General features: G+C 44.3%; 1 protein-coding gene across 12 annotated transcripts in view; it reads left to right on the top strand.

Moving 5' to 3' along the window:
- Window positions 1-15,862, top strand: part of ZNF536 (zinc finger protein 536) — a 486,990-nt gene that overhangs the window by 37,933 nt on the left and 433,195 nt on the right. The window contains exon 1 of one of the 12 annotated variants that reach the window (XM_037991370.2): window positions 7,242-7,656. The exons of 10 other annotated variants lie outside the window; for them this stretch is intronic. The gene's annotated coding sequence lies outside the window, so the exon portion shown is untranslated. Of the gene's footprint in view, window positions 1-7,241; window positions 7,657-15,862 lie in introns of those variants that run through there. One more of the 12 variants, XM_037991374.2, reaches the window with a different exon arrangement.

Raw genomic sequence — 15,862 nt, 5'->3', positions numbered from 1 at the left:
TTGGTGGAGAGTGAGGAGCAACAGTGTCACCTCCCTGAAATGGTGGGGAAATAGAGGAACCTCACCCTCAGGGAGGGACTGCCTGACTCTGCCATGCCCACACTGCCTCCTTGTTTCTGTCCCAGTGGCCGGTGGAGACTGGTTACCTCAATATTTGGGAGTTTCTGAGGATGCCTCCAAGGAGAATGAGACATAATTTCTACCCTGATGGAATTTGCAACATAAATGGAGAGCCAAGGCCAACCCTCCTGGGAATGACCTGTGCAAGGCAGGGGTGCTAGGGCACCAAGCCCGTCAGGTGTGGGCGCTCAGGGACAGGAAGTTCAGGGTGATAGAGAACTCCACAGCATAGATAGGCATAAGGGAGGACATCCTGGTGTCCCCTAGGTGGGCAAAGGCAATGAGCCCTGAGAAGGAGGTGGGAGGAGGGCTGGTTGGTGGGTGCAGCATGGTGCAGCTCCTCTGTGAGACCCCAGGATGCAGCACAGTGCATAGCAAACAGTACATGCTCAATAAATATTTGTTGAACTGAACTGAATGGGACCACAGCTTTGGCTGCTTATGTGAATGCCAGGGCTGGTCTCTAGCGTAATGATTTTGGAAAGCATCTACTGGGTCCCTGCCCTGTCTTGGATTCTGGAACCCAGAGTCCCTACAGAAGCCATGCTCTGGTGCCATCACCCGTGGAGCTGGCAGCAGAACCCACTGGGACCAGATTCCCTGGCATCTCGCAGGGACCTTCCCCCCGACCAGCTCCTTTTATTAACTCAGTGTTGAAGGAGTTGCCCATTGCTAAGGAAGGATGGAAATTAAAAATAACGGGGTGTGTGCGTGTCTGTGAAGGTGACGACATAAAGGTAATGCCACTCACTGTGAAAGGTGGTATCATTCGCAACTCGGCGACTCCAATCTTCAGTGCATTTTGGCCTTTTCTGAATTGCTGCCCCACTCAGCCCCAAGTCAAAAATTTGTTTACACGAATCAGATTTTCAGCTACTCATTCTGTTGCAAGAAGAAGTAAGTTGTGTGTGTGCGTGTGCACGCGTGTGTGTATTTCATACATTTATGGGTTAAAATCAGACCCTGCGTTTCCATTGTTTTTTATCTCTAAGTTAAAAGTTTTTCCCTGAATCTCTTCTGATGCATCTCTCTAGAAACTCCCAGACTGGGCTAGGCTGAAATTTAAACACACACACACACACACACACACACACACACAAACACACACACACACACCCTACACACACTCATTTCAGACTACACTGAAAAACTGCAAAAGAAAATAAGAAATCCTGCAACAGGAAAGGAACTTTCAGTTTTCACTTCCAAGTTTGGCAGCCTGGTGAACTTGAAAGGTTAGCTATGAATAAGCATAATCAGATCTTTCTTTTTGTCCATATTTAATTCAAATGAGACAGCTCTGTGTTGACTTCTAATACAGAAAGGCCACCCACCATGGTGGCGCTCCCAGCCAATGAAGCCGGCTGGTGAAAGCTTTCTTAAATGGTGCTAATCAGCCCGGAGAGGCCTGCCCTCTATCCCCATCAGTATTCTATAATTCAGATGTGCTGATAACCTGAAATTGAATGTGTCAGGATGCAGACATGTGAAGGGAAGAGGGAACTCCAGGCTAGAGGAGCCGGGTGGCTGGGAGACAATGCTGGGGGGAGGGGATTTCACACCCTCCCCTGATCCCCCCAGCCCACCCCCCGCAGTTGTGCCTCTGTGTGTGTGTGTGTGTGTGTGTATTCGTGTGCACACATGTGTGTGTGTTATTGTTCAGGGCCAGAGACAAAATGGAAGGTTTCAAGTTCTGAAATATTTATAGGAAAGCTTTGGATTTTGTATATGTTAAATGAATCAACAGACGTTTTGGCTGCTAAGGGGTGAATGGTAATTTGCGATTAATTTTTTTTTTGAAGCCAAGGCTATTTTAAAACCTTTTTCCCACTTTCTCATGTAAGAGACAGACAGACACACACACACCCACCCCAGTCTGGTGAGCACGTCTCACAGGGAAGTTTAACAAAAGAGTCGCTATTGTCACTGTCCCAGCCGGCAGCAGTGCAGCTGAGGGTCAGTTGCTATTTCTATTTTAAACCTTGATTTTTGCAAAGTTTGTCTTTTGACTGTTCTCATTCTAATCAGGCTTAGTTAGGGGATCCGCTCCAAGCTCCACACCAGGCTGTGAGGACAGAGAAAGATAAACCGGGGGGATTAAACAAAAAGTTCTGCTCTGTCAATAGTCGTGTGTGTGTGTGTGTGTGTGTGTGTGTGTGTGAAAGAGAGAGAGAGAGAGATTCATTGACCAACACTCATCTCACAGCCATTTCTTTAATTTCAAAGAAAGTGCAATTTGTTACAGAGCTCTGCCTTCTGTGAGCTGGTGCCTTTGACTCTGCATGTGATTTGTTGGGTGTGCCTTCGGGGTGCTACCTCTTCAGTCTCCCGCTTGTGCCCCATGACTTTATGTCCCTTGAAGACAGGGGAACAGCAGCTGCAGCCTCAGTCGTGTCTTCAGTCCCTCAGTCCAGCCCAAACATTTCCCAAATGCTCGGGTGCAATCCTCTGCCGGCCTCTGCTGCTGCCAGGAGTCCAGCCCTCTTCAACTTTGCTGGTTGATGTCTTGATCAGCTTAGAAGCCGCCTGAATTCTGCACCTTCCCCCACATGCTCTTCCAACCTCCCGCTCCTGCAGGTCTGGAGGGACCTTTCCTTCTGCAGGTCTCCCTTCATCAGAGCATCTGTCACTCCATCCTGGTTTAGAGACATCTGCATGCCTCTAGTGTGTCCTACTGTGTGATGTGCTTCTTAAGGGCTGAGTGTGTCTGAGGCACCTTGTCCACCCCGCACCTCCCTCTGTACAGAAATGGGCAGTTGCTGGGGAGACACACTCAGGAAGGGGCTGAATTGCGTGTGGTCCCTGCTCAGGGCTTGCCATATTCAGAGGAAAGGGCAGCGAGGGGAGACAGGCTGGGACTAGGCAGGATAGTGGAGATATAGAAGCTGCCTTTTTTCATCATGGTTCCAGCTGGTGTCACCTTGTCATCTCCCACTCAGTCCAGGCTGGCTGTAGGGACACAGGTCTGCCCTCCCAATCATGTGGGTACTCTTTTCTTCAGAGCTCATAGTTTTTCTTCCTAAGAGACTCCTCTGTCAAAGGGTAAGAATAAGGTCCCAGGTTTTTCTTTTCTTTCCTTTTTCTAAATGTATTTTGAGACTCAGGGCCTTGATCTGTCACCCAGGCTGGAGTGCAATGATGTGATCATGGCTCTCTGCAGCCACAGCCTCCTGGGCTCATGAGATCCTCCTGCCTCAGCCTCCCAAGTACCTAGACCTACAGGCACATACCAACATGGCTGGCTAAATTTTTTTAGAGACAGGGTCTTGCTCTGTTGCCCAGGCTGGAGTGCAGAGGCACAATCACAGCTCGCTGCAGCCTTGAATTCCTGGGCTCAAGCAGTCCTCCCATCTCAGTCTCCCGAGTAGCTGAGACTACGGCCACAAGCCACCACGCCTGGCTAATTTTTAAGTTTTTTTGTAGAGATGGGGTCTCGCTTTGTTGCCCAGGTTGGTCTCAAACTCCTGAGCTCCAGTAATTCTCCTGCATCAGCCTCCCAAGGTGCTGGGATTACAGGCGTGAGTCACCACCAGGCCAAAGTAACTTCTCATCTCCATCCCCATCACGGTCAGACTGATTGGCACCATGTGGCCTGTCATCCAGAAAGACCAAGAATCCTTCCCTGTGGTTTGGACCCAGTGGTGGCTTCCCCAAGGGAACGGTTGGCATGTGTTTAATTATTCATTGGTGTTCTCGTCTGTATCTCTCTGCTCCTTGATTGTTTTGTCTTTCCCTAAAAATATTTATTTGAAATTCTGTGATCAAAGACTGAAAAACAAAATAGAGCAGGATATTAAAATGAAATTTTTTTAAAGGAGGTTGGAATGTCAAGATCATTTTTATTAGAAAAGTTTACAAGATGAAGCCACGAATTATTTACGTAAACTTCATATATCAAGCATAATACTCCCAACTGTGCTTTTGGTGAGTGATATTGGCAGGCAGAACTTGGATTTAAAATACCTTCTACTTAAGGCAGGAAGAATGCATTTTAATTAAAATTAACGGATTTTTTTTTCTTGATCATATTTTAACACACACATACTCACTCACACACATCTGTGTTCAGAATTGATAAAGAAAGAACTCTGGTTAAATAATCCACTTTTGTCTGACAACGGAATCCGTTATAGAGGTGCAAATATGCAGAAAGCTATTTGGAAATGCATCCTAGTAGTTGTCAGGTTTTATTATGCAGGAAGGTGTCATGTTTGTTACGAAGCTGAGTGCAGATGGCAGAGTGGAAGAAATGGATCACTAATTTTAACAATGATTAATGAACAGAGATAGAAAATGAATTACATTGGACTATCGGAGGCAAGAAATATTTTTGTGAAAATTTTGACTCATCTGCTGTGCTGTTCTCTGCAAATTATTTTCAGAAATTCTATATGTTGTCAACAGTTGACTGCATTTTCCATTACTGTCTATTTCTGTTCTTAAGTACTTTTGTGTTATTAGAGATACATAATTTCAAAATACCAATACATTCCTGATTACTTAGAGCAAATATATGTAACAGTGTGACTGTTCCATAGACACTAGCCATAAAAGTCCTGTTTTATAATAATCTTTCATTCTTCCTCATTTTATCACTACATTAGGAATGTTTGATAAGAAGAAAAGGGGGGGGACTCTTCTAGCACACTCAGAATAAAGGAAAAATAGAGCAAAGGTAGGAATAAAAATGTGGTCTTGGTGGCTTATTGTGGTGTTGAGCTGCTACCAACCCTGTCCATCTTTGCATCCCCTGCCTGGCATCATGGGAGGGAGGGGCCAACTCCTTCTCTGGCGTTAGCCTCTGCCACTCGTGGCACACCCCGTCCTGTCCTCTGTGGGTACGGCTTCAGGCATCTCCCGACTCCCTGTCTGCCTTCAGACACAGAGAGTCTCACCAGTTTGTGAAGTTGTCCCAGCGATTATTTTTTCCTCTATTAGACCCTTCCTTACTTTAGTTCTTTCTCTCTGCTCCAATGACCCTGGTATTGATAGTGAGTTTTCACGGTGCTTTGTGAGTCTCGCTTTCTTTTTCAGCTTATCAGCAATTGAGTGTGTGTGTGTGTGTGACAGAGACACACACACACACATACACACAGAGATCTGCAAAGGAATACAGCTTATTTGTTTATGATATCTGTTCGTGGCAGGAGGCACACCTATATGGTTTCTCATATGGAAAAAATGGATAGTGATTTTCTTTTCTTCCATCTTCCTCCCCAGCCTCCCTCCCTTTCTCTCCCCCTCTCATCCTTCCCTCCCCCCAAATATATTAATCACATTAAATATATTGACTTCAGGGCTTCTCATTTTCCTGAGATCCTTTGCGATAGAGAAATGATCTACTAGTGTTTAGATCCTGCATTGTAATTGGTAGGCACTTAATTTCACTCATCAGGACCCACTTTAGTGGTGACATGAGTACATTTCATAGTTAGTAAATTTCAGGATTCTTACTATTGCGGGAACACCCAATCAGAGCTCAGCCGTGCGTCTATGGTCGGTGCTATTAGTCTACCTCTCATCCCATCATGATTTAACACTTGGCTTGGATGTTAATTTGAATTAAAACTTTACCTATATAAGAGTATAATTCTGGTGTGGTTTTGACAACCCCCATTCTTTCCCCAAGAAGGATTCCCTCAAGACAGGATGACAGGGTGCTTCTCGACCCTCCCAGGGAGCACTGGCTCTCTAGAGCCCTGACGTTTGTGTAGGGCGAAGCTGCCTCCTGAGAACTGCCTGGTGTCTGAACAAATGGACGATCCATAACTACTTCCTTCTCCTACAAACGAGCTTTCCAAGTTTTCAACTTGACTGTTTTATTTATGCTCTTGACCTGTAAAAACAAGCAGGCTGTTTAAAAAGCAAAAAGTACTTCCCATGATTAGAGTACTTAGAGTTGAAATAAATTGGAGAATGAAGCGAGCATTCCTCGCTGCTTCAGTGGAAAATGTCGTGGGGGTTTTCCTTCTTGAGCATGTTCTGTGCTTCCACAAGCCGGAACTCCCCAGTCTCGCTGGCCTTAGGGTCCCCAAGAACGGATTCCTGTGTCTTCCCCCTTTTCTTGCTTTTAGGTAGTGGAATTATCTTAGTGAACATTTAAAACCTGTTTGCGAATGGTTCTAAGTCAAGTAGTTTGCATATAATTATGGTCCTGATGGGAAAACACTTTGGAAAAACAACTAGTGATACAATGCAAGTCCCGCTCAGGTTACATAGCATATGCTAAACACTAAGGAAACACTCTCGGTCTTTAGTGAACAAGGTAGGGGAAGGCTCCAGGGAGCCAATTTAGAATGTGACTTAAGGCAAGCGTGGCTTTTTGTGTCTCTTTCTTTTGGCAAGTGTGTTGAGTAGCGGTGGTCCCTGGAACTCCACAGGAGCCCTGCCACCTACCTGGGGGGGGGGGGGCCGCCCTGCACACATCTGTACGAGGTGGGTGTCCGGAGAGGGGCAGGTTGAACATGAGGGCTCAGCAGGAGGCTCTGGGTGAGCAAGGCTTGGTGGAGACAGTGGTCACTGGGCTGGTGCTCAACTGGAAGTTGCACCAGGGATAATTTAATGGTGTAGGATGTGGAGGGAGAGTTATGCACAGGCAGGGAGGGGGAGAGAATCAACAATTTGTGGATGGAGAGTTCAGGAGGAATGCAAAAGAAACTGTAGATGATCCACTTAAGAGACAAGTGATTCCTAAATATAGAACTGTCTTTATGATTCATGGTTGGGGTTGCTTTTGAGGCGGTAAGTCAGGTGGATTATCTATAGGAATAATTTGAGGGTACTTGAGATTTCGACATGTGGGTCTGAACACCAGGAAACGCGTTGGTGTTCAGGTTACGTTCCTCCTCCTCCTATGAGTATCTTCTGGCTATTTAACCTGAGTGTGTTCATGCCTGTGTAAATTTGGCTTGTGTCCTGCGTTCGTGCTAGCTTGGTCCCCCGCCTCTGCTTGTATGAATGAAGATGCCACAGCCCAGTGTCTGTGTGTGCGGCCTTCCCACTGCCGTTCCCGGAGGCAGCTGGCACCCAGGTTGCACCCGAACAGGAGCCAAAGGCAGTCCCGGTTCTAGCTGGTTCCAGTTTTCAGGGACAGCACTGTTTATTTTTCCACAGTCGTTACTGGGTTTTTGTTTTGGTTGTGATCACCTTTATATCCCTCTAAACTAACTCATCCAATCAGAACTGGAGAGAAAAATGATTCAAAAAATCATTTAAAAATACCTACTTTTAAGGTGAATTCATCCAAGTCATCAGATAGGTGCTCACACCCCCACACTCATTTGGCCACAACTGCTGGCCTTTTCCAGGGCTTATGTGTTTGATTTGGTAACAACTATGTGTGAAAACATAAGATCTACCTGCCGACAATTCTTTGTGGATACAAATCTCTAGGCATGTCCCCGGAGTGCACCTTTTTGGCCTGCCAACCCCTGGAATATACATTGAAGTTAAACTGAGTTGAGTAATGATAATGCTATGGCCTATAGCATGAACTGAAGAAAATTCAAGATGTCTGTCATCCTTCTATTACCTCAGGTAAATAACTGATTGACCTTTTTGGGGCCCTGATACTTGACTAATCAGAACCTGAAATCTGTATAACAACACTTCATTTACTTGATAGACAAAAGAACAATTGCACTTGAAGTAATGTGATTTCTAAATAGACACTGCCTGTCAAAAATAAATGCATTAGAAGTAAAATGTAGCTCAAGGAGACAATTAGCAAACAGAGGTGACACCGTAAACAGGTGCACCCATTATTCCCAAAGCTTGTGGCAATATATTCGCGTCTTTTAGAGTGATGGAAGATCATGTGACGGTTTGGTGAATTATCTATCGGTATCATCTGACTGATGAAGCCCGCTGCTGTTGCAGAACATTTAAAAATGCATCTCACAAATTACATGGTAGGTGGGAAAAATGCAGGGTTTTTTTTTTTTTCTTTTTTTTAAAGAACAATGCTTTTCTAAAGCTATGTGCTAGCATACGTAATTTTTTCTTTGAAAGGATGGAGACCATTTCATTATGCTGGGTATACAGTCGGTTAAGGTTGTGCAAATTCATTACAATGTTTGTTAATGTATAAAACATTTTCCATTCTGGTTTTAGTGACATTGGATTTTTTTTTTTTTTTTTTATAATGTGCCGTTTCTGAAACATCTGCCATCCCCTTGTTACCTGTGGGCAGAGGAGAGAGAATGCACTCTTTCTAAGAATGTTTAGAAAATCTTTTCCAAAATGGAAAGGCTTGGGAGATAAGAGGGAAAGGACAGCTTTTTCTGTGAATGGTTAGGTTGGAATTTTCTGGGATAGGAACTTTATGCAATAGGCAAAGGGGGGCTGTGAGCAGCCGCTCAATATGCCAGGAGAGAAAAGGCCTGGCTTCCTGGGGGCCTTTCTGTGCCCTGTGTTTGCACACCCTGTACTGAGCACTGCCTGCAGAGTACATGCTTCTGGAAGCTCTCCCTGTTTTCTCTCTCTCTCTCTTTCTCTCTCTTTTTTTTTTTTTTTTTTTTTTTTTTTTTGCTAAAGCATAAGAGACGCTGGAGGAACCCATCACTTTGGCAGTTACTATTTCTTCTTGTTGCTATATAATCACAGGAAAACAGTGTGAAATATTTTATGTGACCTCCAAATTCATCTGCCCTTGACTTTTCCCAGCCCTCCTCCAGAATAACCAGTAGCTGGAGCTAAAGCTGATATGGATTTAGGGATAAAGTTCACCAGAATAGCTGTATTTTGATCACACCCTCTGCCCAGATAGAGAAATGAGCAAAATCCCACCATTCCCTCTCCATGTTCCCAGCACCCTCCACGTTCCTGCTAGTTTTTAGCTGGGGAGGTGGCTGAAGTCCATTTTCACACCTCTGTCTGGTCTCTCATACATTACAGCACTTTTTGAAGCATCCAAGTTTCTGTCTTGGAGACTGAAGAAGTGAGAGTCTCCACTTGTGAGAGTAACCACCTCGTGAGGTGGAAATGGTGGGAAGAGCTCCTTGCCCTATCTGTCCTAGGAGACAGACTCCAGGAAGCGGTTATAGGCCTGACTGACCGATGCTCTTCTCCAGAGACACAAGTCCATACATTTTGTGAATTAAAATAGCAAGAGTAACAACAACCCCTGCACAGAAGTAAGAAACTGGCGGAATGAGGTCTCCAGCCTTTGGGATCTGTTTCGTTGAAAGCCAAGAGCACTTCTTGAAGAGCTGCCCAAGCAGCCTCTCTGGGAATTTTTTGGACATCAGCTCATCAGAGAAGTGGCGGCCAGAAGGCTTCTGAAGGATCCCAAATCTCTAAGCACTGGAGAGATTTCCTGATTTGCAGAAGTGGAAATACTCCAGCTAGGGAAGAGGGGTTCACTGGGCTTCCTCAAGGTTGTTCTTTCCTCTTTTCTTTTTTTTTTCCTCTGTAAATTAATAGATAGGTAAACTTCCTATCCCAGAACTTTGTAAATTATTTTTTGAGCAGTTTTAAGTATCCAAAAAAATGGAGCAGGAAGTACAGAGTTCCGGTGTATCTCCTGCCCCCTCCCTATTAAAAGACATTTTAGTTGTTTTCCAACTTTCCTCTGCTATTAAATTTGTGTTAGTGTGGCACTTTTGTTATAATTGTTGAACCAATATTGATACATTATTATTAATGAAAGTTCATAGTTTATATTCAGGCTCACTCTTTGTACTGGACATCTTATGGGTTTTGACAACTGTATAATGACTTGTATCCATCATTACAGTACCATACAGAGTAGTTTCACGGCCCTAAAAATCCCCTGAACTCCACTCCCTCTTCCCCTGAACCTCTGGCAACCCCTGGTCTTTTTCCTGTCTCCCTTGTTTAGCCTTTCCCAGAATGTCCTGTATTTGGATTCGTATGATGTGTAGTCTTTTAATATTGGCTTCTTTCACTTAGAAATATGCATTTAAATTTTCTCCATGTCTTTTCATAGTTAGACAGCTCATTTCTTTTTATTGCTGAATAATATTCCATTATATGGATGTACCACAATCGAGCTATTCACCTCTTAAAAGACATCTTGGTTGCTTCCAAGTTTGGGCAATTGTGTGATTCATAATAACATTCAATAAACATTCTGCTATAAACATTTATGTGCAGTATTTTGTTTTTTTACTTTTTACTTTTTAAGAGACAGGGTCTTGCTTTGTTGCCCAGGCTGGAGTGCAGCAGTATAATCATAGCTCACTGCAGCCTCGACCTCCCAGGCTGAAGCAATCATCCTGCCTCAGCATCTTGAATGCAGGTGTGCACCACTATACCTGGCTAATTTTAAAATTTTTTGTAGAGACAGGGTCTCACTATGTTGCTGAGAATGGTCTTAAACTCCTCGGATCAAGTGATCCTCCTGCCTCAACCTTGTGAAGTGCTGGTATTATAGGCATGAACCACTGCATCCAGCCATGCAGATTGTGTGTGTGTGTGTGTGTGTGTGTGTGTGTGTGTATACCTAAGTTTCAACTCATTTGTATAAACATCAAGGAACATGATTGCTGGATTGCTTGATAAGACAATATTTAGCCTTGTAAGAGACTGCCAAACTGTCTTCTCACGTGGTTTCCCCCTAGCAGTGAATGAGAGTTCCTGTTGCTCCACGTCCTCCTCAGCATTTCATGTTGTTGGTGTTTTGAATTTTAGCTGTTGTGATAGGGGTGTAGTGGTATTTCATTTTTGTTTGAATTTGCAAGTCCCTGGTGACATAGGATGCTGAGCATCTTTTCATATGCCTATTTGCTGTCTATATATCTTCTTTGGGGACGTACCCGTTCAGATCTTTTGCCCATTTTTAAATTGGGCTGTTTGTTTCTTACTGTTGAGTTTTAAGAGTTCTGCATAGGTCAGATACCAGTCCTTTATCAGATATGTGTTTTGCAAAGACTTTCTCCAATGTGTAGGTTGTCTTTTCATTCTTTCTCAACACCTGGGGAAACTAAGCTACTTTAGCCAGTGGCTGATATTTTTATGTGGCCAAGCGGCATCTATTTGCATTTGAAACCTGAGATTTTGAGAAATTTGAAGTCAAAGGTACACATGATGTATGTTCTTAACTATGTTCACAAATACACACACATAAATGTACACATGTGTTCATTAACACATAAATGCATGCATATATGTGCAAGAATGGAAAGAAATGCACCAAAATATCCACAGCCATTATATCAGTTAATAGAATTGTGGATTATTATTTTCCTCTTTCTAATATCTTGTATATTCCTAATTTTCTACAAATGAGCATATGTAACTTGAATAACCAATTTTAAAAAGTAAAAAGTAATGAGATGAAAGAAAAAGTGACCCCTATAAAGGAGATACCCAGATAGTTCAGTTAGAAGTGGTGTAACTTTCGTTTCAGCTTCAGAGAAGATCAGTGGGACCAACATTTTAAGTGATATCGATGATAATACATGTTCTCTAAAATCCTGCTTCAGAAAACAAGCGAATTTTTAGTATGACCAAATTTGACTGTCAAAATACCAGATTATTCTGCTAAGCTCAGAATCTGCACTGCACAATAGAAATCTAGTGCAAACCACAAATGCAAGTCATGCATGCATTTTTGAATTTTCTAATAGCCACATTCTATTTTGTTTAATTCAGTGTATCCACAATATTATCATTTCAACATGTAAAAAGTATAAAGAATATTAATGAGACGTTTTCCATTCTTCCAAATGCAATTTGTATTTTACACTCACAAGCACATCTCAATTTGGACTGGCCAGATTTTAAGTGCTCAGTTGTCATGTGTGGCCTGTGGCTACCAGCTTGGTCAGTGCAGTTCTATGTGGTGGCAGGATGTATCTTTTTTCTTTCCAACTTTTATTTTAGGTTTAAGGGGGTACATGCACTGGCTTGTTACATGGGTAAGTTGTGTGTCACGGAGGTTTGGTGTATAGACCATTTCGTCACCCAGGTAAATCAGCATGATACCTGCTAGATGTCTGAACATTCGAGTGATATTTATCAAGCAGAATATCAGCACAGCAAGCAGCATTTCCTGTGGTAGCACAGGTGGAACAGAAAACAACACTCCAGTTTCCAGTTATTTTACATCTCTCCTTCAAGATGCATTACTTCATAGATAACTTGGGGTTTGATGATGCTATGAAGTACTTTGTGTAAAGCGATACAGACGTTGAGTTCATGTGGTGATATAATATATTAGAAAGCCTTTATAATTTTCTGGATTTTCCCCCCTGTTTGCATCATTCCATCTCTGGGGGCCAGAATTGTCTTGGTTTTGCTGTCCTGTTGAGTCTTGAGCTAAGTGGGGTCTTCATCCTTGTGGATGGGGTGAGAGATCCAGGGCAAAGACACTGGGTGGAGTGAGGTTCAGGGAGAGCCTGCCAGGCACTGACTACTGGAGAACATGGCCTCTGGGGAATCTGGGGGACTCCATCCTGACTGTGGTTAGGCTCTGGAAATCTACCAGCGTGGCGGCTTGATAACCGGTGCTCCTTGGCCTTGTAGAAAATGCCTGCATCTAGTTTGCACTTCTTACCCTAAGAACACTGACCTACAGGGTGAGTTCTCCTTCCTCACCTTGTCCTGGGTCAGAACCACCCACCTTGGGCTGGGGAGTAGGAATCCAGGTGCAGAATGGTGCCAAGCTCTGTGTGTGCTCCCGAGGACACGGCCATGGGGGCTGCTGGCTGTGTCTGACCAGTGGACATCAGGCAGCCTTGACTGCCCTGGAGATGAGGCTCTCTGAGGCTGTGGGGAAGAGGTGCTGTTGCCTTGCGTTGGGGCACAGTGTGTTCGAGTGGCTCTCAGCACAGGTCATGGAATCAGCCTGCTGAGATTCACACCCTGGGTCCCCGTCTCCTGAGCTCTTAACCTCAGACACAGAATTTCGGGGCTGGTGTCTCGGTTTCTCATCAATAAATGATAATGCCCGCCTCATAGGATGGATGCAAGGATGAAGTGAGATTGCGTGTCAATGCTTGGAACTCTGGGTGGCACATGGTAAATGTTAGTTTTCACTGTTTTCACTCTTACTGAATTCAAGAATGGTTGGTCAATGAACAAAGCCCTCAGAAGGGGTGTGTGTGTGTGTGTGTGTGTGTGTGTGTGTGTGTAAATACATTCTAGCTGCTTCCTGGACTACATTTCTTTATTGGCCCAAGTGTTCCTATCTCTTGCACTATCAGCCTGCACTGAATCACCGGCAAGAGTATCTCCCCTCTGCCTTCACTTTCCCTCTCTCCTTTCTTCCTTCTCAGGGCTGTTTTGACTATGAATTAATTGTAGGTTTGGGGACTTGCAAGCAATAATCAAAGCCAATAAACTTCAAAAGGATAGGGAGGACCAGGGCCACCGGGGGAGTGCAGGGAGCCGAATGGAGCTCTTGGTGGCTGCGGGTTGGGGTGGTGGGGGCTTTCTCTGTTTCTTCAAAGGGGACACCAAGTGTTTCAGATTGTCACTTAAAAGCTAGATGCAAAACTTTGGAAATCTGGTGAGAGGTGACGGCTTCCAAAACAGCTATTTTTATCTTTTGCCAGCAAGCATGAGCCCAGTGGAATGGAGAGTTAAACTTGGAATTTCTTGGCAAGGGTTAATAATCAATGTAGATCTCCTAACAAAGGAGATGCTGCCTTATTATACTGGGAAAGTTTTTTTTCTTAACTGTCAGTGAAGCAGTACTAATTATTACTCCAGTGTAAATGAGGTCATTTCCTATTAAGAGAACAAAATGCTCAGCCCTGCCTTGCCAATTCATACCAACTATTTTTCACACATACTCAGCTTTTTAGTTTTTTTTTAATTTTGATAAAATCCATTCATTTGTATTAGAAAAGTGTAAACCATCGCCATAATAGTTGCCCGTGATTACCCAGATGAGCTTTTGTAATGTGTGGGTTGTTTGAATACCATGTGTTAGCTATGGAACAATTAGGCAGCTGAATGGATCTTTAAAACAATCAGATACTTTTATCTCACTGAAAAAATACATTCCTTGGATGTGTACTGTTAAACCGTAAATTCCGGGGAACATTAAGCGCACGTCACTGGGAGAACTTTTGGATATATGTTGATCAAGGACACAAAGACATCCAAATATCTTGTCTTCATGTTTTCGTTTCTTTTTTTTATGCAAGCAAAAAGATTTAAGGAATATTGTAGCAAACAAAGGGTAATTGTTTTAGCCCAGATGTTGCTTTTGCACAACAAGCAGGTTACAATGTTCCCACAGAGCTGATGAGCCCAATCAGGGAAATGATTAAAAATTGATTTTGTCCCTGTAATTACAGTATGTAAACTACTTAGCTTGGATTGCAAAGGAAGTGATTTTCTAATTACGTATATACTCTGGTGTCTAATGATTGGTTTTTTGAAGTAATGAAGAGAGAGCACTAACGACTCCTTGGTGTTCTGTTGTTTAAGAAAGACCATCTTTAGAGTAAGCGGCAACAGACAAAGAGTTTAAATTGAATTTTCAACACTGTTGATGTGCACATGGATTTGTTTATTAAAGAGACAGGGGTGTAATTTGATTGGCTCTGAGCATCTTGGCTTTTTTTCATGCTAAAGCATGTAAAAATACATGCACGGGGCAGGCGAGCTGATGAGAGGAAGCCTCTCCACTCCTCTTTTATCATCCCCGAGACTGGTCCGATATCGTAGGGTCTCAGGTTTCTGTCAGCGTCTGATGTCTGTGTATCCTGAAAGCATTTAGATCGAACAGGTATCAAATAGCTTCTCCATCAAAGTTACCTTTGTTTTAAAATGAAAGGAGAGGCTTCCTTTGGAAGCGAGTCTGGGCAGCCCTACGCGCTCTGTGTTACAATATTTTAGCTGCCTCGTATGATGCTGGGCTCTGCGTCAGGGTGGCAACTGCGGCCCACCTCCACCATGCATGTGAATGCTCACACGTGCACACACACATGCACACACAGCACATACCCACGCACACACTCACACAGGTGCTGGCGCCTGTGCGCGGAGGCCTGACGCAGTGTGTCCGTTGTGGGACCCTGTGGAGTGGGCTGATGGGTTTTGGGAAGGACCTTGCCATGTTTCTAGTGCTCGTCCTCCTCTTTGAGACACATCGTGGCTGTTGAATAACAGCGCAGGCACCTGCTCTGGTGGAAGTTAGCAGAGGGTGACCATTTCTCCGTTGGCATGTCATGCCCTCTGGGAGGAGGGCGGTGGCTTCAGCATGACCCTGCCAGCAAGAAACTTGTGGGCGGTGCTGTCTTCAGCAGAACCCACCTCACACTCTCTCTGGGACCTGTCCTCTCCTACGCAGGCTTCGTGCTGGTGACTTGGGACCCGATGTTTTGAAATGTAGGTTTTATCATTGTTCAGATATGGCGCAGCCAACAGGGCAGGAGACAACTGAGATTGAAGGGACAGTTTGTTACTCACAGTTCCCAAGAGGAAGACATGCCATGCCACGTGGGAGCCACATGGGGAAGCACCAGGGTTCCTGGGAGGCAGAAGGTGGGAGGGGAGAAGATGGACAAGAGCCTTCATTGTAGCTTCCCAGGGAAAGGCGAGGCAAGGCAGGGTTGAGAGGGTTTGAATTGGCTCGTTTGAGTGGTTTCCACAGGCATGGACCGTGGGGGGTTGCTTCTAGTTGTCTGGTTTCTGGCCGTGGGCAATTAGGGCAGAAGGATAGTGGCCCCAAGTGGGAGGGCCCTGTGAGAGCCCAGTAAAGGTGGTATTGGTGATGTGGTTTGGACTGGCTGTTTTATGTATAAAAGGAGCTCCCAGGGAGTCA

The sequence above is a fragment of the Chlorocebus sabaeus genome, chromosome 6 (genome assembly GCF_047675955.1).
Source record: "Chlorocebus sabaeus isolate Y175 chromosome 6, mChlSab1.0.hap1, whole genome shotgun sequence".
Lineage (NCBI taxonomy): Eukaryota > Metazoa > Chordata > Mammalia > Primates > Cercopithecidae > Chlorocebus > Chlorocebus sabaeus.
This window is presented reverse-complemented; position numbering and strand designations above follow the sequence as displayed.